Raw genomic sequence first — 23,116 nt, 5'->3', positions numbered from 1 at the left:
GGACGAGACGCAGCCGTTCTAATGGATGCTTCAGTCGTAACGATTTCGAGGGTTGTTCAAGTTCTACGCACTACACATACACTATCCGAAAATGCCACTTCATACACTGTACACTAAGAAAGTATTCGCGTGATCCGACGTGGAATTCTTCATTGCTCGCGAGTTAATACTCGGATCGAGAATAGGAAACACTTATAGTGTTGTACCTCGATCGCTCTTCCGTTAGTCATCCTCGTGATCGAGTACTCTTTTCGTCTAACCATTTGCTTAAAACACTTGGATGTTCGAGCGTGTCGACGATGAAAACCGGGGTCGAAGACGCAACGAGCACACCATTTCGCGTTCACGATACTCGACGGACAGGTAGAAAGGTGCGTCCTTTGCGGCGAGGAAACATTAGCATCGCGATGATTAAACGAGACGTGTGTAACCGGACGAACGAACGAGTCGTCGACGAGGAGAAACGTGAACGGGAACGAAGGCACGGCACGCGAGTTCGCCGGCCGACTGAAGCACGGTTCGACTATCAGCCGACCCCAAACCCCGAAACTCGACTCGACTTCTCTTCGTCCAACGAATCCACCCTCTTCCTCCGTTCCCCATAGCGATAAGGGGTGGCTCGGGACGAAGAGGGCATAAACAGTGAAGGGGGAAGGGATGGAGGAGTACGCGCCTGCGCCAGGTGAATCAACCAACGAGTCTTCCTTCTACTTTATGCCTGACACTCGCTACTCTTGTGCCGCTTGTGCAGGTGAAATAGATAACGAGAAAAAATCGTAACTTCTCCTCCACTCCCCCTCGCTATCTTTTCAATCTTTCCTTACGCATACACTGCTGTTCCAAAGTATCGCGCGCCTATTATACGGCTCGAGGATTTTCATAATTTAACAAATTATCCAAGAAAATTTTGTTGAATTTCATTAAATTTTACAAGGATTTGTGTTTGTTTGTATTAAGAGTTTATAAAGAGAAAATCGAAGAGAGATGTGAAAAGTATAAATTGAGATAGGAGAGTAAAATTCCAGAAGGGAAATTAACAGTGTTACTGAAACGTACCCTAATCCATCAAGGAATTAAGCGAATGCCATCCACCTATTTTTCATTTCGCGAAAAGGGAAGTTCTGAAGTGTCTAAAGTAAAACACTAGGAGAATAACTTGAAGGGTGGATGGTATTGTTGCGAAATCCATCGATGAAACGTAACTTGGTACAATACCGCGGAACGAAGTCGGGATGCACGAGTTTCGCCTCCAATTAATTAATGTCAACCGCGATAAATCAATCGAATTGTTGTTCTCAACGTAGTCAACGCATTTCTGCGGCTAACCTATAGAATCTGAATTCTCTCCCCCATCCTGCTCTCCATCTCTTTCCCTGTATCACTATGCTTTTCTTTGTCTCTTCACTTCCTTCGCCTTTTCGTTTTCTCACGTCCCCTGCCCGCGACTCGGTATCGACGATTCCATGTGGGGAAATCAATCACCCTACCAAATACCACTTCCGGGAAACCACGAGGGTGGCTTTCGTCGTCGCGTGTGATTCTTTCAAATTGCGATTTTATGGTTCAAACTTGTTCATAAATTTTGCAATATCATTTTAATACCCGAGGGCAATATTTATAATAAAACTGTTGTACATTTTTTAGGGACAGTGTATGTCAATGTGTTAATTTGCAACAACCGCTAGACACACGGTCACCATAATCAATTTTAAATAGTAAAAGGGTTAATCAGTCTTTGTCTCATGGAAAGTAAAAGTAAGGATATAACAAATGACCCGAGATTCATGATACTTCTGATCCACCCGTTGACACACGCATTACGATGGTCATTGAGTATGAACAATAACAATAGCCGAGATAATACACGCACTGTTACGCCGCGAGATCCATTTAGCTGCGATCAAATTGCCAATATTATCAGTTATCGGATTATTACAGCAAATTGTTCGGGTTTGCCTTTACCAACTAGCCTACATACTACGACCCCTCTGGCGACCCCGTTCGCCTCTGATCCATCCCTCTTCCACTCTCCGTTTCTCGCTTTCTCTTTGTTTCTCCAGCAGAGAGTTCTCCAACGACTCGCCCCATCCGTCTCCCTTCTTCATCCCCATAGAAGCGTGCTCGACGCCGTGACCAGGTGCGCCATCGTTCGCGTAAGCGTACAGTAAATTCCAACTTAACCGAACTCTATACCATATACAGGCTACCCCAAAACAGATAAACAATCCCATCACAAATAAAAATAAAGAAAATTTTTTAAAAAATTGAATTTCTTTAGCATTTTGCAATCTACGACTTTGTTTTTGAAACACGACCAATTAAGGATAAATTTTTTATTTAATACCATCGACTTTGAATCTCTATAAAACGTTATAAAACCTTCCAACTTCATTTGGATACACGGGAATGTGAAGTTCATATCTAGTATTTAACATATGCAAATACGTATCCATATTCTGGTACACGTATGCAACTATAGCATAATCATATATGCGATGCTATCATAATACGGCTAAGTCTGAAATACAGACGTTTACAATGGGCCTTTGAGTCTGTAATATCACTCCCTGGCAACACGTTCATCTGACAAAATTACGCAAATTCTCCACGCGCATCTACGAACACTTTATTGAATGCATTCTAAATCAACCGTGTAATTGTACCGAGCCGAGTACGCGAGTTTCGCATAAATATTAAATGTCGCATAAATTTTTGATCACCTTCCATACGGCAGAATACGAAATGTGTATCATATCGTATCTATCCGGGTCATTGCGGTTATCGTTATTTCATAAAAACATTCGTATTATCGTAGAGCAAAAGCGTATGAATATTGGCTAGTGTAACTAGGTGTAAAAGGAATATTATGCACAGTGGACGATGAAGAGATTTTTAAAATATTCCCAGGTGAACTGATATCGCTGAAAAATACAGCGACGTTCCCGAAAATCAGCCTTAAAATCGTCGTAAAGCTGTTTTTACGCGAAAGCACGTTACTATTTATTACCCCGTAAAGATATATTCAATGGCGTATCATTGCTCTTCGTAACAAATTGTTTCGCAGTACATCCCACTTTTATCTAGCCAACGCGTGCTGGGAACGAGAACGCAAAAATGAATATACAACGATACGACATCGAGTAATCCATTAATAAACCGTCTTGAAAATCATGCTCCCGATCTTTCGTCGACAGTACATGCCACGGATTCATTAAACTACATTATTTATCGTGACGTGTAATTATTTATTATCTACATCTGAGAAGCTACAACGCTAGAGAAATGACAGGCTCGCGTTTAAAATCGTACACGACCGAGTGAGTTGTTACGCTGAAAAATTATTCCGACGATTCTGCTCGAATGAGATCCTGTTGTAACGTACAGGACGTTTAAAAAATGATTCAAAGCTTGCACGGAAGATCGAGGGAAAAATACATGGCGAACATATATCAATAGTTTTAGAATAATAGACTTTTAATTTTTCTTACTTACAAGAGATGTTTTCTTCCATTTTTACACACCTCTATCTTGTTATCATAGAACTGCAAATTCTGCATATCAGTCATTTCCTAATTAGAATCTAAAGCTAATGTTAATGAAAGAATACCTTTAAATGGTGTAATCACCGAGATAATATAATACTACAATAATTCTTTGCTATATAGAAACTACCTCGCAAGATTTTTATATTCCATTGAAAATAGGAAGGGTTGTTTTTACAATTCTGAAAGAAATCGCAGAAGTAAAGGGAGTATTCCGCTCACAGCACCCTTTACCCGAGTTCCTCCCTTCAGGTTTAAATAATAAATAACAGTTGTCCGAGTAGGAAAAAATATTGCGAAATGCCAACTTTCCAGTTTTGTACAATAGATTTGAAGTAGACTGTACAAGAGAAGTAAGGGGTGCAAAATATTCCAGCGTCTCTATCGCGTGTTACGTGCTCGACGCGGGTTCTTAGGTCGTCAAAGGGTCTCGCAGAGACGTTGGCGATGGCGATTTTGTTTTAATCATGGCAACTCGGAAAAATAGAGACGGAACGAAAGCGATAGACGGGACGAAGGTAGAGAAAACTGATTCAGACTCCGGGTGGTGTCTGACTGTGCTCGGGGATTGAGTTCACCCTTGTTACGGAGACACTGCGACTCCGGTAGAAGTCTCGTTCAAACGTCCTAGAAGGGGTTGGATGTAGAGACGGTGGTTTCAGTCGTCGAGCGTTTCCGAATCTCGCCGGGGTTAATAGTCGAACGTGCCTGGAGGGATTCTCCGGCGTTGCACCCCGTCCCACCCTCATCCACCACCCCATTATTGTTCGTTTCTGAAAGGCTGAATCTCAGCATTCACTCCCCTACTTCCTTCTACACCCACACCTCCCTCTTGGGCCACGCAATCTCACCGCTTCCGCGCTTACAAGCAAAGTCGGCTTTCCTCTCAACACGGCCGGCTGTCTTGCCGCGATAATATGTTAATCAGCCAGTCGCGATATTAATTAATAGCCGAAGGCAACGCGACGCGACGAAACGTCGATCCAGGCGTTACCGTCGAATCATCCTGAACGTTTTGCCGCATCGGCAAACCAAACCATCCGGTTTATTTCGAGCCAACCCCGAAATGCGACACGCGACGCGAAATTATTAATAACCTGGGACAGATTAATTCCATCGATGTCGTTCTATGATTAGCAAACGTTCGAGCGCGATCTGTTAATATACTGCAAAATGCACAACGTGTAAATTGAGGTACACGGTGTGACGTCAATCAGTCGAATATCCACGAGACAGGAATTGAATACACCACTGAATGTTAATTTTTCATTGGCACTCTCTTATTAGAACACGAATAAATCGATGTTTTTTAGAGAAAGTGGAAAGTTTGTACAGATATAAAATATTTTCCCATTGATACTAGGAAATTGTAATTTCATTATAAAGCGTCGATTGTTTCTTTTTTATCCAAACATTAAATAAATTCAAAGCTTAAACCGGAGTTTTTGGAGTTTATTCTATTTTATTTTTAAAAATAACATTTTGGTCCCAAATGGTAAACATATTTGTACATATCTGCTGAAAACATTTTAACAAAGATGAAATTATTAAAAACGTAATGGAACAGAAATTAATACAAATAATAAATTCCATCTCCATTCACATTTTTCCAACAGATGATACGTATAAATATGCTAACCTGATAAAAGCTCTTGCTAATGGTCGAAACGTCATTTTAAAAAATAAAACTGAACATCTCATTAATCCTTTTATGAGTTTCTCTCTGAATTAACGATTGGATAAAAAGAAATAAAAAGCCCAATACTCTCCATATATAGTTAATAAGCATCGTGATTTCGTATTCTTTTTAGCAGATAATAAACATTAAACCTAAACGTACGCCAAGTGATAAAAGTTAATGTCTCTATATTTGTATGTTTAAATCATAGTCGATGCTTCGATACGAACCACGTTGCAAAACCATTAGCAATAAGACAATTTTTCTCGCTAACAACGTCATTAACGAACGTACGAAATAACCGAGTAGGTCACGATAATTTTCCAACCGGGAGATTTACTTCGTCGGGGATTTTTCGTCGGGAGGTATCGGAAAACCTGACGAAGGGAAATCTACAGCTAGTCTTGATACGCGGCCATTTTGATTTAATTATAGCCTTCCTTTCCAGCTGTGCGTTTTTTTCTTACGTCGGAAAAAAAGGAAAATAGTACGCTCTGGCATCGATCGAGGCTTGGGTGGCGATGAAAGAAAAAAAAAAGGGAAAAAGCCACGCTAGATTCCAATTAAAGCGATCGATGATTAAATGTCACCGAGCTGCACCGAACGGAACTGCATCCGACGTCTTTGCGCGAGCGCTTGGCAAACGGAAACGGAAAAGGGGAAACGGGAAACAATGCGTGCGCTCTCGAAAGTTTGCAATTGCTGAAGCACCGGCTTAGAGGAGATGGCATATCGTACCGAGCAGGTAGCAGTTAGGGTTTTAAAAGTGGGATTGCCGGTGCGCACTATGTCGCAGATGCATAATATCGGCCGAGAAGTTTGCGCATCCTCATCGTCGTCGACAGATTTCATCGGCAACTCAATGAACTCAATGATTGTTCAAACAAAACCGTTCTTCTCTCTTTGGAAACTTGTCTTGCCATCCATTTTCGGGATCTTCCAGGGAAATTTAGCAAAGGCAAATGTTACCCGAAGTTAAATCAATGGATAATTTTGAACATAATTAATCGAATAAATTTCAGATGTATCATCTACACCGATCTTCTGTACGAATTTTCAACTAAAAACCATTGCGCTTTGACTACAGAAAGCTGATGAACAAGAAAATGCACGAGTCAGCCTACACAAAATATGCGTGTAGCAAAAGCGATCCGTTCGAGAGGCTCGTTTCAGTAAAAGCGGGGCGTGTCTTCGCGTGCCTACGCGCATCCCTTTACCTCTGATCTCTTGGTCCACGTTTATTTTGTGGTTTCCATGAAAGCGGCTAAAGGAGAGAGAGCATTGATTATATTTACAGCGAGCCCTAGGGGGCTGGATTTAACGTGGCTTGCTGAACGTTCGTTCGCGCGAAAATTTTTGCCAATACACCCTCCTACTGTCCTCCCTTCCCTGCCATTTTCCCGTAAAACGTGTTGGCGGGGTCTTAAACGGGAATTCTATAGAGTTTCTCGAGGAATTTAACTCGACCGGTGCTAGACAATGTTTAATCGCGCGACGATAACGCAACTCTTTATTGCCACGTTTCTTTTTCGTCCAACGCGATCGTGAATAACGTACACGTTTACAACCCAGGAACAAGTCGCAGCTTATGGTTACCTGGACGAAAGGTTTATTATCTCGGCGACGTAACGAGCAACCGGTGTACCGCTTGTTGCACGCGTGTAAACATAAGGGAGCATTGATCTACCCTTGTAACTCTCGTACCCTCCACGCTTTCGGGGGGCAGGAGAAACGTAAGCGATCTCACGAGAGAAGTAGTTTTACACGGTGCGACAAATTTTTAAGCGGCGCAACGAAAGACAACCCCTTTATACGTTCCTGTCCTGTTTTCGCCGCGAAATTGCGTTGTCACCCTGCATCTTCGTATCCCGCTTTCCTACCAACCAGCAGAACGCTCGACGCTCGAAGCGAAAAAAAAGGCGAACGCGAGCAACGATGTAAAGAAAACGCGGAAGAATTCGCGGCACAAAAGAAGAGAGACAACTTTGACAAGATTTTAAACGCTCTCACGCCTTCGCAGAAATATTATCTTACGAAAGAGTTGTTCGTAATGCACTCGTAATGACACAGAACATAGAACATGTAATGCACATTTCTTTTTTTCTTTTTCAGTAATATATTCTAAAAATAATATTTTCCTCTGTTTTTTGTAATCACGTATCTTTTTTCACTATTTATCTTAGAATTATTGGACTAACTATTTAATTACACTAAACAAACTTTCAACCCCCAAATGTGTTTAACAAAGACTATAAAAAAATTTTAATTTTCTCTGGTATTGCTGTTCATTGCTGTTAGCTTAAAATTTTCCTAACCGCAGTAAGAACTAATTCAATAATTTCATTCAACAATACAATTGCTGCTTCTCCCGAAACGTAAAGGGGCTAGAATAACCATGAACAGTGAGCTACAAGTAGCAAGAGCACTTCTAATTCAGCTCAGAGAACATTGTTGCGGTAAACAGTATTCCCGTGTCGACCAAGTTACATGGAAATATCGTCAAGACGATTTCTTTTACCCGGCGCACGCGAAAGGCTAGACGGAGTTAAATCAAGTTTCGTTAAGCGACGAATAAATCAAGTTTTTTTCATACAGTTAGAGCGACGATGTTTAAAAATGTATACTGAAGGCATCGAGCGTACAGCCAGTGTACGTGTACACGATTCTATTCAAGCTTATGCACACGAGGTTACTTAATCCATACGGAATTCCAGGCTCGAGTATCCTTGCTTTGCATGCCAAGTAACTTGCCCACCTTTTCCTTTTCCAGCATTTCTCGAGTCTTTTTTTTAAAACACAAAAGAAAAGAACAAACGACAATAATTGATTCTAAAATTAATGTAGTAATCGCAATTGTAAACATTTTTCTGAAAATCAATTGTCTTCAATTAATCTAAATTAAATATACAACAGAAGAGTTATTCGATGTTGGGATGATATAAAAAAAATGGGCAGTGGAACGGTAGAATTATTAAGTATTCAAGGTGTTTGTATGAAATATCACGAACTCATAGGAATATTGTTTAAATATATACCAGACGTGATCCTCTGATAACGTGAGAACGCATACTAACGACGAATACCATGAATTTGTTCACGAAAATGTAACTCGTCAATCTGTTCCGCGTCACAATTTATAGAGCACATAGTTATACACCCACGCCCATAAAACCCATCGTTCGGAACCCTTCGCGTCTACCCACAATAAGGGATTATGATGCGCAAGATATTACGATACCACGGAATACCGTGGAATTTCAACATGGCCGTTACGGGGTTGTAGAGGATGGCAAGTAGGAGCAAAAGGAATTCAATTTAGGACTGATCGTCTTTTATGTCAAGGGTCGTACACAGGTATTTATTTATTTATACATAGGTGGTATCGATTCAAAAAGTTATCGTCCGAATATCGACATTTGGTTTGAAAAATCGCGAGAAACCGAGTTGGCGTTAACTCGAGAGCGATAAATGATCTACTAACGGGATTATCCTTACGACTTTTGTTCTTACGGATTCTCTTCTTCAGAGATGGACGATCAATTTCATTCCAAAGACGAGAATCTTACTCCTTGATCAATATTTAACCGATTAATTAGCCGTTAGTTTAGCAAACCAGAGAATGTTCTTGAGCCATCGATGGAGAAAGCGAAAGAGGACTGCCGGGGCATAGTTACAGCCAAACAAGCTCGCGTTTGCCGTGACCGTGCTCCATAAGGCTTCGCAGCTTTGATAAGGATCGTTTCAATTATCCATTCAATTACGAACGGCGATCCATAATCGTCAAGGGTTCTGGAGAAGATTTCTCTCTGCGTGCACCTTGCTTTTACCGGCTAGCTAGCTCGCTGAACACAGAGGGAGGGAAAGAGAGAGGGCGGAAAGCCCACGATCGTTTCAACGTAATTGCTCCGCATACGAAGTTTCGTATCAATTTCACGTGTCGGCGCTATATTCCGACTAAATAACCTTCATTTAGTTCGATTCAATTAGCCGCGTTTAAAGCTTCCATTGTGATCGAATTAACGGTGCGCGTCGATGCAACGTAAAATTTCACAGATGACCGGAAGGGAGGCGAGGCGAGACACGCGGATAGAAGGCAGTAACGCTTATAATCGATCATTTTTGCGCGTTAACGAATTTTCTAACGTCGTTAAACGCTGTCCCAGTCAATTTTCGCCCAGCCTCGCGATATTGTCAATTAACACCTTTGTACAGGTCGAAGCGCACCGTGTACCGTCGTCGCTGACCGAAAGAGCTTCCGTGCGCACACAAAGAGACGTGTACAAGCGTGAATACGGCTATACGTGACCGGCCAGAGAAACGATACAGGAGAACAAGGGAGAAACGAGTAGAGGGTGAGTAAAAGCGAGAGAGAGAGACGGAGAGATATGGTCGAAGGTTGAATTCACTGTGAAAGGGATCGTTGGCAGGGGTAGAGGAATTGTATGCGATGCGGTCTCGAGGTCGAGGTTTACCTGGTCGCACCGCTGTGCAGGGATGCTTTGCGCGTGTACCATACCAAGCCCGGGTCAACGATCTGATGGACCATAGTTCAGCTATGGTTGACCATCCTGGATCGTTTCTCTACGACACACGCATAGTTCGAGGTGTCATCTGACCTCTAACTCGTCCTCGATGTTACCCTATCCGATTCCTGCATATACAGACTGATTTTTTTATCAATCTGTTGCATATTAACGCGTTACCGTGGAACCATGTCGCCAAGGATGGTTTGTTTACGGAAGAATTATGATCAAATTTCACACGTATACAAAATAGAAGAAAATCAGAAAAATAGAATCTACAGAATCTCTGAGACTCCATCTCGGTAGTAGATGATTAAAATCAACATCCCAAGGAACCCTTTCCTTATGAAATATTCCATCGTGTCCAGTTAAAAAGAACAGCCCGTACAGTTAACAGGATGCGAGTAAAAGAGAAACAAGAAAGGGTAGAAAGCAAGTTCGACAGAGGGGGAGAAGAGGCGTGAGAAAGAGAGGAAGAGAAGAGAAAGATAGGGACAGGGGACAGCAATGGCTGGGGTTGTGTGTTCCGACGTAATATGGGCTTGTTCCCGTTTGCGACGCGGTTCTCCCGCGCTTTGCAATTAGCCTTTGTCGCGAATGCCCGACCAACACCCTCCCCCTTACCCTTTGCGACCCTTGAAACCATGGCCACGTTTCTCCTATCTCCGCCACCCCCCTCAGGACACACTAATATCCGACCATCTAAACAGTCGACGTAATGCACACCGTTCCGTTGTTATCGGGCCTTCGCTTCGGTGAAATAGAAAATTCAGTATCAATTTTCCTCGTGCACTGGCTAACTTCCGTTATTCAATCCCCTCCACGACGAAAGAGCTGCATCGAATTGATTCCATCTGTTCGATGGAATTTAATATTAACGCGATTTAGGTATACCACCGGCACGATTTCAATAACAGAAATTCCAAACGTTAGAATCGACCGATTACTTTCGGTATTAGAGTTGCTTTCCAACAGACTTTTGCGTATACCACGCGTTTGATAGTAGGGCGCATCAAAAGGAGCAACGATGCGAATGAAATACGAAAGTGTATTCGATACTTTACGGCCTAAATGGATGAGAAAAACAGAGATTCCTACTCTGAATCGAAAACTATGCCTCGCGAAAGTTTCACGCCTGATCGATCTTCTGTAATGAAACCGCAGTTTCAATACATAGGTGCACTGAACTCGTCGATTGCCATTCCTTATATATGATTCAACTGTCCATAGAAGCAATTTACGTGTCGCGAACTTATATCGTCCGTTAGCAACGCGATCGAACGATGTTTCATTTAAAAGCTCGTCGTTATTTGTGAAATACGATTCGATATTACGTCCCATAACCGGAGAGCAAGAAAAATACATGATCGAACCGATGAAACGAGCTTCATCGTTGATTCTCAAGGCGGAAAATCTTTTGGGGGAAAAAGAGAGAAGAAAAAATTTTAGGGATTACACTAAAGCGCGGACTAACCGCGCAAGATGATTATTGCATGAATCTACTGTATCCCTGCAGCGAAGAGTTTATCTCGTTTCTGCTTGCAAAAGCTTCTCTAGCTACTACGGAATGCCGGCAGTGCTTGAACGAAGGTGGAATTCAAATTGTTATTTTAATATTTATCATCCGCTTCTTAAATCCCTCAAAACTGAGAGCCGCGGGATCAAGGATTCACCTCGTGGCATAATCTTCCGTAAAAGATGCTAAACGTTCAACTTAACGCCTCAATATTTCAAGCGTTTTACAACCGTTGTATAAATCACAAACGTATTAATTCAACCAAGGAATGTAACATTCGCGCTCGTATTTTGAAAGTTTTTTTAATTGTTATCCATATACCTAATTGAATCCCCATGGTTTCAATTAGTTCTATTTTGTTTAATAACTTGTTTCCTCTGTATGGCGATAAGCAAATTGAAGTAAATTCTAATTGAAGTTCCTAGAATTTCTCTTTCTCGATTCAATAACGAGTTCCATATCGTAACATCGATACCACGCAACCCTTGAACTCGAGCTACCACTTCCCTAATGGAAGGTATTCGTTGATTCTAATTAACTACCAGTTAGCCTTCGTTTTTCCTATGAAAGGATCGAAGTTCGAGCTCGCACTTCTATGGGTTCGCGCACAAACTTGAATCCTCTTCGGCTTTTATAGTATGAAAGAAACATCCTCGGAACATGCATGGTTTCGCTAGTTACAATTACCATTCTCAGTCGATAAACGATGAAAACTAAAAGCAATTTGCAATTTATTAAAAATCCTATGTAACAATTATGAATGGAAAGAAAGAAATCGAATCACAGGCTGCTTATCGGTGAAGAAGAAAGTCGGAGAAAGAAGTACACTTCTCGTTCGAGATCGTTGATTGGGAAACCGTAAAGAGAGCGTTAAACGCGACTATGGTAGGGGGTTGATTTTAATCGAAGGTTATGCCGCCGGCGATAATCGGCAGTTAGCCGAGCACCGGTTCCGATGAGGCTGGGGTTTGCTGATAACAGACTTAGCGGAGGTGGCAAGTGGTGCAGGGGGAGAAGGGGCAGGGTTAAAACCCCTCCGGTAGCTAGCAACCATGTTACGATTCCCTGGTCGACGTCACGGCTACATTGCTAGAAGAGCGGATCAGGAGATCCAGGTGGAAGGAGGAACGTGTACCGATGCTGGCTGGATAATCGATTGATCGCCTTCTTAATTAGCGGTCGGGGTATTTAGAGTGCTCATTCAATTACACAGTTGCGTAATCTGCTTACGCAGCCTGCATCGTCGTGCTTCCTTCGTTGAACTATCCTCGTTACCTGTCACGTACGACCTGTATATGGCTACTGCAACTGCTTGCCGGCATTTAGAAATTCGATTCGATGTTGTTGCAGCTTTGACGAAACTCCGATTAACGGAAAATCATCAACAGCGTAAAGCTTCGTTTAATTTCGTACCGGCCTAACAGAAATGAAGATCCTTTGAGGGATTAACAAACATTTTTCTATTCAACGAAGATACACACGAATGGCCATTTTAGAGAAAGTATCGCTGATATTTAAATTGCACGAGTCGATGCAAAGGATGTCAACCAGAACGTGCTAAATTTTTTATATAATTGCAAAAATATATTCGAGTAGAAAGGGTTGATAAGTATACGAGCAGCTGGATAGAACGATTCGTGGAGTCGATTAAGCAAGATTTAAGGGGAGGAAGTAAAGGTAAAATTTGATACGCCCACACTTCGCGCCACCATCGACACGATATAAACGATCTCGCGAACGAGTTGAGAATTCCCGATATCCGGCTGCAGTTCTCCACTTAAGCGCAATATCTCAAATTAATTCTCATAGTCGTAGCTGGCTGGTATTCTCGGCTTGTCCTTTCTCATCGTTCCCCATCCCAGCTTCCCTTTTGCCACCGCCGTCGACGCCGGCGACGACGACGAGGCTGCCGCGAGCCTGTATACATCTCGAAAGTGGGTACGAGGTTTCTACTTAGCCCCTTCTACCCTTTCCATCTACCTAGCTTTCGCGATGCTTTTTACTCCTCCTACTCACCCTTTTCCCGGTTACAAGATGTGTCACCGGCTTATGAGAGCTGCCCTCTCGTTCGCCGTGTTTCTTTCGCACAAGTAAATGTTTTTAATTTCGTCGGGCGCGTCGTCCTCTACTTTTACAAACGAATAAACGAACGAACGAACGAACGAACAGGATAGCACCGGGTACGGGAAACGTGAACCACGCTTGCCAACACTCGGACCGTCGAGGCAGTTCGTTGCCACCCCGTTTGGACTAGACCAGCCAGTTTCGTCGTTTGCCGGTTTTTGCCGTCGCGAAAGTCAACGATTCGTGAGACGGAAAAGCCGGGAACGAAGATGAAATCAACGACGGCGAACCGTCTCAAATGCTTCACGAGAGCCGCGCAAAAAGTCGTCGAGATCTTGCCTCCGACTTGAAGAGACGATATAAAAATAACGGATAACGTAGAATACAGTCAATTATTCTCTACGACGTGTAATAGTTTTATAGAAGATTCTAGTTAAGAGCGATTGTCTAATAAAAATCATTACAGTGGTCCGTTAGTATTTTTATATCCTTAATTCTTTTATAAACAAGAAACGCTTCTGATAGATGGAAAGAAGCAAGGAAAAGCAAATTGTCGATACAGGATTTCAGATAGAGGGATGAAACGTGTAAACAGCATTTTCTATGGTATTATTGGCTCGACCGAATGCTCTACGAGCAATCGTAAGCCAAAAACACGTCATAAATTTTTCGCCTGTCAACGCGAATCTTCACCCTTCCACCCTTATTACGGTGCTGTATTTGCCACGAATCGAGAAAGGGTGTATTGAGTGTCTGGCCAACTTGTCGCCGTGTACTTTCGTCCTACTTCCTCTTCTTTCCGGTACGAGGACACAGAGCTTGATACGTCTGACCAGATGGAATTTTTCCACTTTATTTTCCCGCTCCTTCGCACGATATCAAATTCCATTGCCTCCTACTTCTCTTCTTTTCTCCTCCCTTTGCATGACGCTCTCTCGCGCTGTATTTCACCTACACGTCCGACTCTCTTTTACCCCTGTCTCTCTCTTCACCTTCCGCTAAGGATATTCGCTTCTTCGTTGCTCTCTTTCGCGAGCAAAACGGAAGACAAGACAAATAAGGAGAACTCGAAGCGGAGAGGTACACGCGACGACGCGACTTCCGCAATAACGCGATTACATCGAGCCCGTGCGAGCAGCCGTACGGTTAGAAATCGATACCTATCGACGGTGAAGTATGAAGTGCGTTTAAATTTGTCGGAAGTCGTAAATCGTAAGCAAAATACGTATATATTACTCGGTCGCAAAAGCGACTTTCATCGAGCCGAACTTCCGTCGAATACACGTCGAACGAGACGCTTATGTGTCACGCTTTTAATACATTTTATACCCACGATAAATGTCGAAAAGTTGCTGAAATTGTCGAGTTAAGATGTTTAAATTTTAAGCTTTTCAAGCTTTTGTTAAATTACACTGAAATTCAGTAGTAATACTAAAATATCTCAGCCTCTATTCTGATGTCTGATATATCGTAGTGTTGTACTACTAGATTCTCGTACTACTGCCTGCGAATATTATACTTTTGGATGCGTGTTGTCTTGGATCAATGTACTCTTGAATGCATACCAGTGTAATTTTCGATACACACCACCTCATCGGTGTATATACTCTTGGATGTATCCAATCTTGAGTGCGTGCAATTTGGATGCATGATATATTCAAAGGTGCTAAGAACACGGTTACTGTCGCGATATTCTATCTGCAAATCAGTCGAGTCTGCGAATCAATATCTATTGGAGAGAAGATACGTTAGGAATAAATTCAACGAAAGTCTATCGCGCAACTAAAAGAGGCTCGTTTCCGTCCTATTCCCGCGTGACAGATAAAGCGGAACGACTGCTCGTGAACTCTCTAATCAGAGAGCGTTCTATCAAGTTTGTTCCGTGTACTTGATTACGTAGAATGCGAGACGGTAACGTTGTTACCGCCGCCTGAATCACGAGATATCGGGCTACGACTTTAATTAAGTCAGATTTATGGAGTAAATATCACGGATGAGAGGTATACAACCGCGCCGGCGAGGAAACTCAGCCGCGATTCGATTCTCCATAATTTCGGGTTAAAGTTCCCTAGTCCAGCGTCCAATCGAATCGACATTAATTACAACAGACGAAGAATATCGGTTTTGGGTCTCTTGAATAGACCAAATGAAGCTATTCTCGATATTTGAAAATCGATCAGTGATCCGATCAGAAACCGTCTGTACTTATAACTGTCATCACGTGGGTGGCTATAAAATATTTACGTTCAGCCGATAGATTTGCCGAGTTCTGCTCGCCGGGAGCCGCATAATTAGGTCCTGGGAGGACAGTTTCAGAAAGTCGCGTAACTCGGTAACCGAATTAAGTCACCATATCTCATTCCATCTTTCACCGTATATATTCAGTCGACTCGTTCACCAGCTTAGGGTCCTTACTGCAATCGCTCGGACTTCAGCTACCAGCGGCGACTTATTAAATTCCTCCAAGTTTCTTCTCATTTGACACGGTAACACCTTGTGTCTTTACGACGTGTAGCTACGTTTCCTACACTCTGTATTCTCCCCTTTCTGTTCCCCTTCTCACTTTCTCTTACACCCTGTTCCACGAACTGTGACCTTCCAACACGTGCTTGACTTAAACGCAATCTAATATGGTTTAAGTTCGCGTAAGGAGTCAGGACGGAAACAAGTTACCGCGCCTAATCAAGCCTCGCTTTAGCCCCGAGAACCGCTTCCCAGAGACGTTGGAAACTACTTGTCTAACTAATAATCGCGGTGGACTTGCAGACTGAAACTTAGCGAGCAAAGGCTCTTTGGTGGGCTCGCCGGTGCGCCCTGGGTGTATTTCTCGATAATTGTCCACTGAAAGTATCAATTTGTCACGCTATTCTGATTCTTGAAAGAACGTAACGTTCATTACACTTGTTACTAACAGAAAATCAAAAGAATTTAATGAACCACCTTGCTGCGAACGTTTGTTTTCAGCGTAGGAAGCAAACAGAAAATTTCTCGACAGTAGAACTTCCTCGCGGAAAGTTTTAACGAAGTGAATGAACGAATTGTTTCCGATTAGTTCGGTGTGTATCTGTATTAATTCGTTAATGATCCGAGAAACTCCAATATACGTGTAACGATACAAACACGATTTAACGATCATCGTCGCACACTATACTCGACCGTTGGAGTTCGAAACTTGGGGATGCACTGGAATCTGTTTGACCGTATTAGCTACGGGGTGTGTTTGTCAGGAGCAAACGGGCGAAACCTGTAATTATGTTTGGCGTCGATTGCTTAAGTACACACAGCAGGATCCGTAGCGGATCCTGCGTCTGTCAAAGGGGCGTTATGTACTCTTCGAGGCTTAGATGGACCTCCAAGTTCACCGATAGAGAAGACGAACGCTGGCGAGTAGAAATTAATTGCTGTGTAAGGTAAACACAGATCGACAAAGATACTCGATTCTAGCCGATCGCGAAGGAAACAATCGACAATTCCCTCGTCAATACTGATTCGATAAATTACATAACATCTGAAAACCCTTTTGCATTCAAAATGAATCCTTAAAGAATTTTCTCTAATTTTTCTTCCTTCGGTTAATTAATTGCATTGAAGTCATGATACCCCTTACTACATTCAAAGAGTAAGGTAACCTAAAGTTACCTCGAGGAACGATAGCGTGATAAGCCAACGAGTCTATAGAAAGAGGAAGAAATCGTCCGAGGAGGAAATGAAAAACGAGCAAACCCAGAAGGAACAACACGAAGACAAATTTCTTGAACGAAAGTTATCATGTATCTTTAGGGTCAGAATCCCAGCGAACGCCGTGTATAAAGTGCAGCTACCGGAAAGGTACGGTTATGTCGAGGACCGTGTCGGTAAAGACAGTGCGCAAGAGAACAAGTACATGGTCCGTTGGTCTAATCTAAGGCTAAGTTAGGTTGGGTTAAAGTAGACGAGACCTCAACTGGTATTAGTCGAATCAGGTTAGTGTCCTACCACCCTACCGAAAGTTCCCGTAGTCCTCCAGATATTACTTACCACCACCCCCCCACCCCCCATCCCCCTGCCCCCTTTCCTCCTTTTACAACCATCGACCACAACTCCAACAGTCGCCGACCGCGCTGACAAATTCTGGTTATTTCTCACAGCTGTGACTCGGTGTACATTGTCAATTGAAGATAAACATTGACATACTTCCGGCTGACCTGATCCCCTGCTGACGATACGCGGTTAATTTGCCAGGCTAACGTTGAACGCATGATTAAATATATGGTCGCCATTAACGGAAAATTACGCTGCCAGCCTCGAGGCGAAATTAATTTCGTTGATGAACTTAGCGGCGGCAAAGATACGATTTAATTCTCGAACGACGGCGCGGCGGTCGGGTCAATTGTGATCCAAACTTACGAAAGGTGTATAACGGTACACCGACTAAAATTACGTATTCAAGTTTCTAATTCGGTCTACCGCATATTAGAAATATAAGATTTAGAAAATACATATGAAAATGAATTTAGAAACTATGCTCGTGATATGAATTTTTATCGGCGGGCATGAAATTCATTCGTAATTCGTCAAAGTGGTACTTGAAATTCTCTAATGCGAATATAAATCACGTGTTCGAGAGCGTGTAATTTCAAATAGCGTTAAAAACTTGGCTCCTTTGTCAATTTAATCCGAAGTTTCCGCGAAAACATATTTTTCAGCTAATAACTCACACCCGACACTTCTACCGAACCTCCGCCTGCACATTCATATCCCGAGCTCGTAAATCAAACGCAGGGGTCTTACCGCAAGAGTTTCCATTAGTCCCGAAAAAATTCATGGATGACAAATACGATTGTTTGAGCGACTCACCTGTAACAGAAAAGAACGAATGCGTATGACTAAAAATGAGTAATTAAGATTTAGTTTCGTGACAGCAAATCCATTTAATAAACGATTACGAACAAAATATTATCAATTATATAAATTATATAAATTATACAAAAATACATATGTAGGAAAGTTGAATTGAAAATAAGAAATTTTTCTGGATGGAAAGAAATGTATCACGCTAGGACACGATTGCGTTCACATACCAATCAACGTGTTAAACCGTACATTTTCTGTTACCAACTTTCAACATAGGAACAAACTCATGTCAAATAAAGAAGAAAAAAAAAACAATACGCTGTATACAGTCTATCAAACGGAAAAGCAATATAAATATTCAATCACCCAGGAAACAATGTTATACCTGAACAAACATGTCGATTTCACCTCTTCATCCCCAACGATCTATCCATAAAAATTTCCCGGTGTTTCACGCGAGCAAAGAGAAAGAGGATTCAATAAACGAGCTCCATTTTCTCGCAGGATGTTTTGAAAAATGCGACTACGGGGGTGCTCTATACCGCTCGTAAGGGGAATCCAGCGGATATGTCTTACTATTTCGTAGCCAATATTCGTGTCGTCGACAGAACGATACAATGGCAACGGCTCGATGATGGTACGAGGTATAGAGAGGATAGAATAGGAGAGGTAAAGCAGAAAGAAGGAAGGAAAGCCGAAAATCGGCGTAAATCAATCATATGCAAAACAGCGCGTCAATAAATCTTGGCGCGGCAATAAAATCGTATCAATCAAGCAGAAGTAAACGTGGTCGGTGTTTTTTCTTATTTCCGATTCGGCGAGCAACGGTTCGTCGACGTTTCCGGAGAAAACGGAAGCCGGCTGGCCGTCGATGAAACGAGATCTTCTCACGCGAATCGAACGAAAGCGACGAAGAAGCAGAGGGAACGAGAAAAAATTTCGGAACAACCCTTAGATCCTTCAAGCGGATAGGGAAATGACGAGCAAAACGGAGGAAAACGGAAAGAAAAATGACCAAATTTTCGCGAGCTGGTCCAGTATTCTATTTTTGTAAGATATATACGTGCCAACAAAGTTGCTGTATCAGGGTTGAATGGTAAAATATATTCGTAGAAAATCTGAAACCACAAATCAAAACTTTGATTTCCGTTGTTTAACCAGGAGGAAATTGTGATTGATGTATCGAGAGCGGATAAAAATGTTACATTTAATTTTTCATAAAAATGTTAGTTTTAAATTGAAAAAGAATTAAACAAAATAAGCCCCGATATAAATCTGGAGTTTTCATTCTTGTGGCTCAAGTTATTTTTGTAGTCTTAATTTCTCGACGTTTAAATACGTTTCCAATAAATTGCCACAAACTGGATTTTGTTTCATTAACTTAAATACATCCTGGCAACGTAATGTCGACAACGTCGAACGCGTTAAAGTAACTATATTATTCAATTTTCCTAAAAAGTTACTTTTCGACATTAAAAAGTTCCATAAAACGAATAGCTATGAAAAGCTGCGAACACAAAGTATCGCGTAAATAATTACAGCAGACGATAAAATCACAGGACGATTCCAGCCCATTTCAATGTTCAAAAGATACGACCCTTTAACTCCTATCTTCGTAAACGGCGTAAAACGGCGTACTCGTTCTCACGTTCATGCAGCCAGCTTTTTCCACATCCTGCTAGCTACAGGCAGGGCAGTAACTTTTAATTCGCGTGCCCAACGCCGACCAATCTGTGTCGTGCGCGCTCCTATTACTCCTGATAAGGTCGAGGTAATTTATTTACCGGGCACGGGGGATGCCATCACGCGACTTCGTCTTTCTACCTTTCTTCCAGCCACCCAGAAGAGACGTAAAAGAAGGCGGAAGCGAAAATCGAGGAAAAAGACCAGCCGCTCGGTTTAGCGAATCAGAGCAGTTGTATACGCGGGATAGTAAGCCAGACGTATAAGAAAATAAAAATTTAACGACTATAAAAGGTACGAACAATGTTACCGCGCGTGAAGGAATGAGAAAATATGTATTCTTATTACGACAAAACGTACTCGTGAACGAAACGCAAATAGAAACTGGAATAGAAAAGGATATTTTCCTAAGATAAAAAATCAGGTTCAAAGATTCTTCAAATTAAACCTTGTTGCAACTCGTTGTCTTTATTTGTTCTAACACACAGAATAACTGACGAAACGTATTGATTTAACCCTTGTCTCCTCGCACTATCAAACAATGATACCACGCAATTATCTCAGGATATCATTAAAATTTACAAAACTACAGATAACAAAACAGCAAATAAAAGGAAAACTTTCCAAGTAAATAATGACACAGAACAGTTACATTTGTTCTTACAAGAGAAAACCTGTTCATTTGTAAGAAAACCGCAAATTATTACCTTTTAAAGTAAAACCGCGAATATTTACAAAAGCAGGAAGAATTACGGAAAGCATTACGGAAATGCTTGCTTGCTTACCTAATGAATCTTCCACCTCGAGTTTCCTCGAAACAAAATGGGTGGGACGCATGAAAAAAAAATAAATTTCCGCGAATTACGCGTCCATCCCGGATGAATGAAAGCAGAAAAACGCGATGTCTCTTTCTTTCGCTAAGAAACGGAGAAATCCGAACGGTTCGTCACGGCTGTTCGGTTATCCGTTTCGTTGAAGCGTCAGCGTTGCTTAGAACCGCCACGAAAGAGGAAGAGGAATCGTCTGACAATGAACGAGAGGGTGGCGTATGAAACCAGAAAGGGTTCCCTTTCGGCCAACGTGATCGATGATCCAACGCAAGACATTGGGGACCTCCTTTCCCCGCCAGGATACTTCGTTCCGGCGAATTTTATTCGTGCTCGTTGATGTAAGCCACGCTACGTTACCAAAGAATATTGCCTTCTCTTTGTACAAGGATACGCCATAAAAGCTTGATGGATTAAGGGTGACGCGTTCAAATTAAACATCTTCTTTCGTATATAAGCACGCACGAAATATTGGAAAATATGAAAGACCATTTTAACGTTTCACTTTGAACGCAACAAGTCGTTTCACAATTTCTTATTAATATTTTGTTTTATTAACGCTAACCCTACCGACGCGACGCTTCATGTATACCTATTCCTACCGTGAGCGGTCAAATGACCGCTTTTAGAAATACATATTTTTTAATATAGAATGAAGATTATGAACAATTAGATAGTGAACAAAATATTTTCTTATATTCAAAATGTATTTAACGTATCGTGAAGTTAAATGGCGATACGATAACGTCGTATGCAGGAAGTCCTAAACGAAATTTTAAAAACATTAAGTTTAGTGTTTTTTATCTGTTGCAAAAATTACTGATTTTCAAAATGAATTAAAAATTTTCATCGAGGAAAAGGGGAAAAAAAGGAAACGTTGTATGGAAGGCGTTGGAAAATTTGTTCAGCGATCGTCGACGCGATCGTAATGAGATTCAGGAACAAGATAGGGACCGATAGAGAAGGATATTATTGAGAAACCGGAGATAGAGTATGAAATCCCTTCAATTACGATGCAGGGACATGGCTGGAGGATTTGCAGACGTGCAAAGAAGGTGGAAGGTGAAAAATAGAGGGTAGACGGTGTTACAGCGAACTGAAGAAACGTGCGAGAGGGACGCGATCATTTTCTCAGCGTGGAAGAATGTCAGCGAAGGTGGCTCGAAATCGTTTACCCTTGTCGCGATCGACAACGTTGAAATTTCATTACACCGATATTACGATTGCTGAAACTGTGCTCGTCAAAGGGTAATAAAATTGAAAACCGGTTGATATTCGTCGCGTATTCAGAGGACACCGTGGAGCGGATTTGTAAGGAAGAGGAACACCTTTCCGGAATTCATCTTGCGTAACGTTCTTTGGAATTTCCCGTTCGACCAAATTTCACTTTTATTTCAATTTTATTATTTTAAAATATGTAATAAATTTACAGTTAAAATAAAACTAGATATTATTTCAACGTGAAATTTTTATAAAAGTATTTATTTGTATCGTATGAATTATTACTCCCTCGTGAATATTTCAAATTTATTCGCGATATGATTCTGCAAGTATAAGCTTCTAGTTGCGTTGTTTTTCTGGAGTGTTCAGTTCAACCATACTTCAACATAGTAAACAGAACTGACCGTACTGATTGAGCTAAATTCTAGGAATACAAATCATCTAATACGAAGTCCTTGTATTTCGAAAACATAATAAACTGGTTTCCAAAATTTTTTCCATTTGCGCAACCTGAGACTAGGCTTATTCGACAGGACTTGTCGAGACCTTTCAGAATATATTATCCTATTTTGGGGGCGGTGAAACATAGAACTGTACCCTTCAACGATATTAATTATTTTCTTACCTTGAACTACAGAAAATGAGCTGTGCCTCCTCCGCACTTCATCGGTACATTCAGGATCAAACACATTCACTTAACACACACGCGAAATATACTCAAAATTGAAGAGATATTAAATAATAAATTATTTACAAACTATATTATTCCTAACAATCTAACGTTTAATTGTGATTGGAAAATATAATAGAACACCTCACACGCACGTGTTACAGACCCGACGCGCGAAACACGACTGTCTGGATCTAGCTTCGATACTCTTAATCGCTCGCGATGTATGTATACAAACACGAACCGGCGTCAGCTTCCGTTCTATTCGAAGGATTCGGATAATACAAAGCAAGTTGACGCAGTCACGTATTTTTAAATTCATTCAAGTGTTAATTACCAATACCTAATCAATATCATCGACTATTTTAGTATTATCGAAGCGAGTGTATTTAAACTGTCAATATTTTTAACTAACAATCCTTGATCCGCATTATCAATCAATTCGCATATTATTGAAGGAACCGGATTTTAATTGTCGCTATTATACCTAATAAATATTATTGAAGCGCTTGTATTTAAACTGTCGATATTTCGAACCATCAATACCTAATCTATATCA

General features: G+C 41.5%; 1 protein-coding gene across 4 annotated transcripts in view; it reads right to left on the bottom strand.

Annotated features, from left to right (window-relative positions):
* The window catches only part of LOC114872016 (agrin-like), a 349,276-nt gene that overhangs the window by 253,750 nt on the left and 72,410 nt on the right, over positions 1-23,116 (bottom strand). The window contains exon 1 of one of the 4 annotated variants that reach the window (XM_029178731.2): positions 22,513-22,725. The exons of the other annotated variants lie outside the window; for them this stretch is intronic. The gene's annotated coding sequence lies outside the window, so the exon portion shown is untranslated. Of the gene's footprint in view, positions 1-22,512; positions 22,726-23,116 lie in introns of those variants that run through there. 4 annotated transcript variants of the gene reach the window in all.

This window comes from Osmia bicornis, chromosome 2 (genome assembly GCF_907164935.1).
Source record: "Osmia bicornis bicornis chromosome 2, iOsmBic2.1, whole genome shotgun sequence".
Taxonomy (NCBI): Eukaryota; Metazoa; Arthropoda; class Insecta; order Hymenoptera; family Megachilidae; genus Osmia; species Osmia bicornis.
This window is presented reverse-complemented; position numbering and strand designations above follow the sequence as displayed.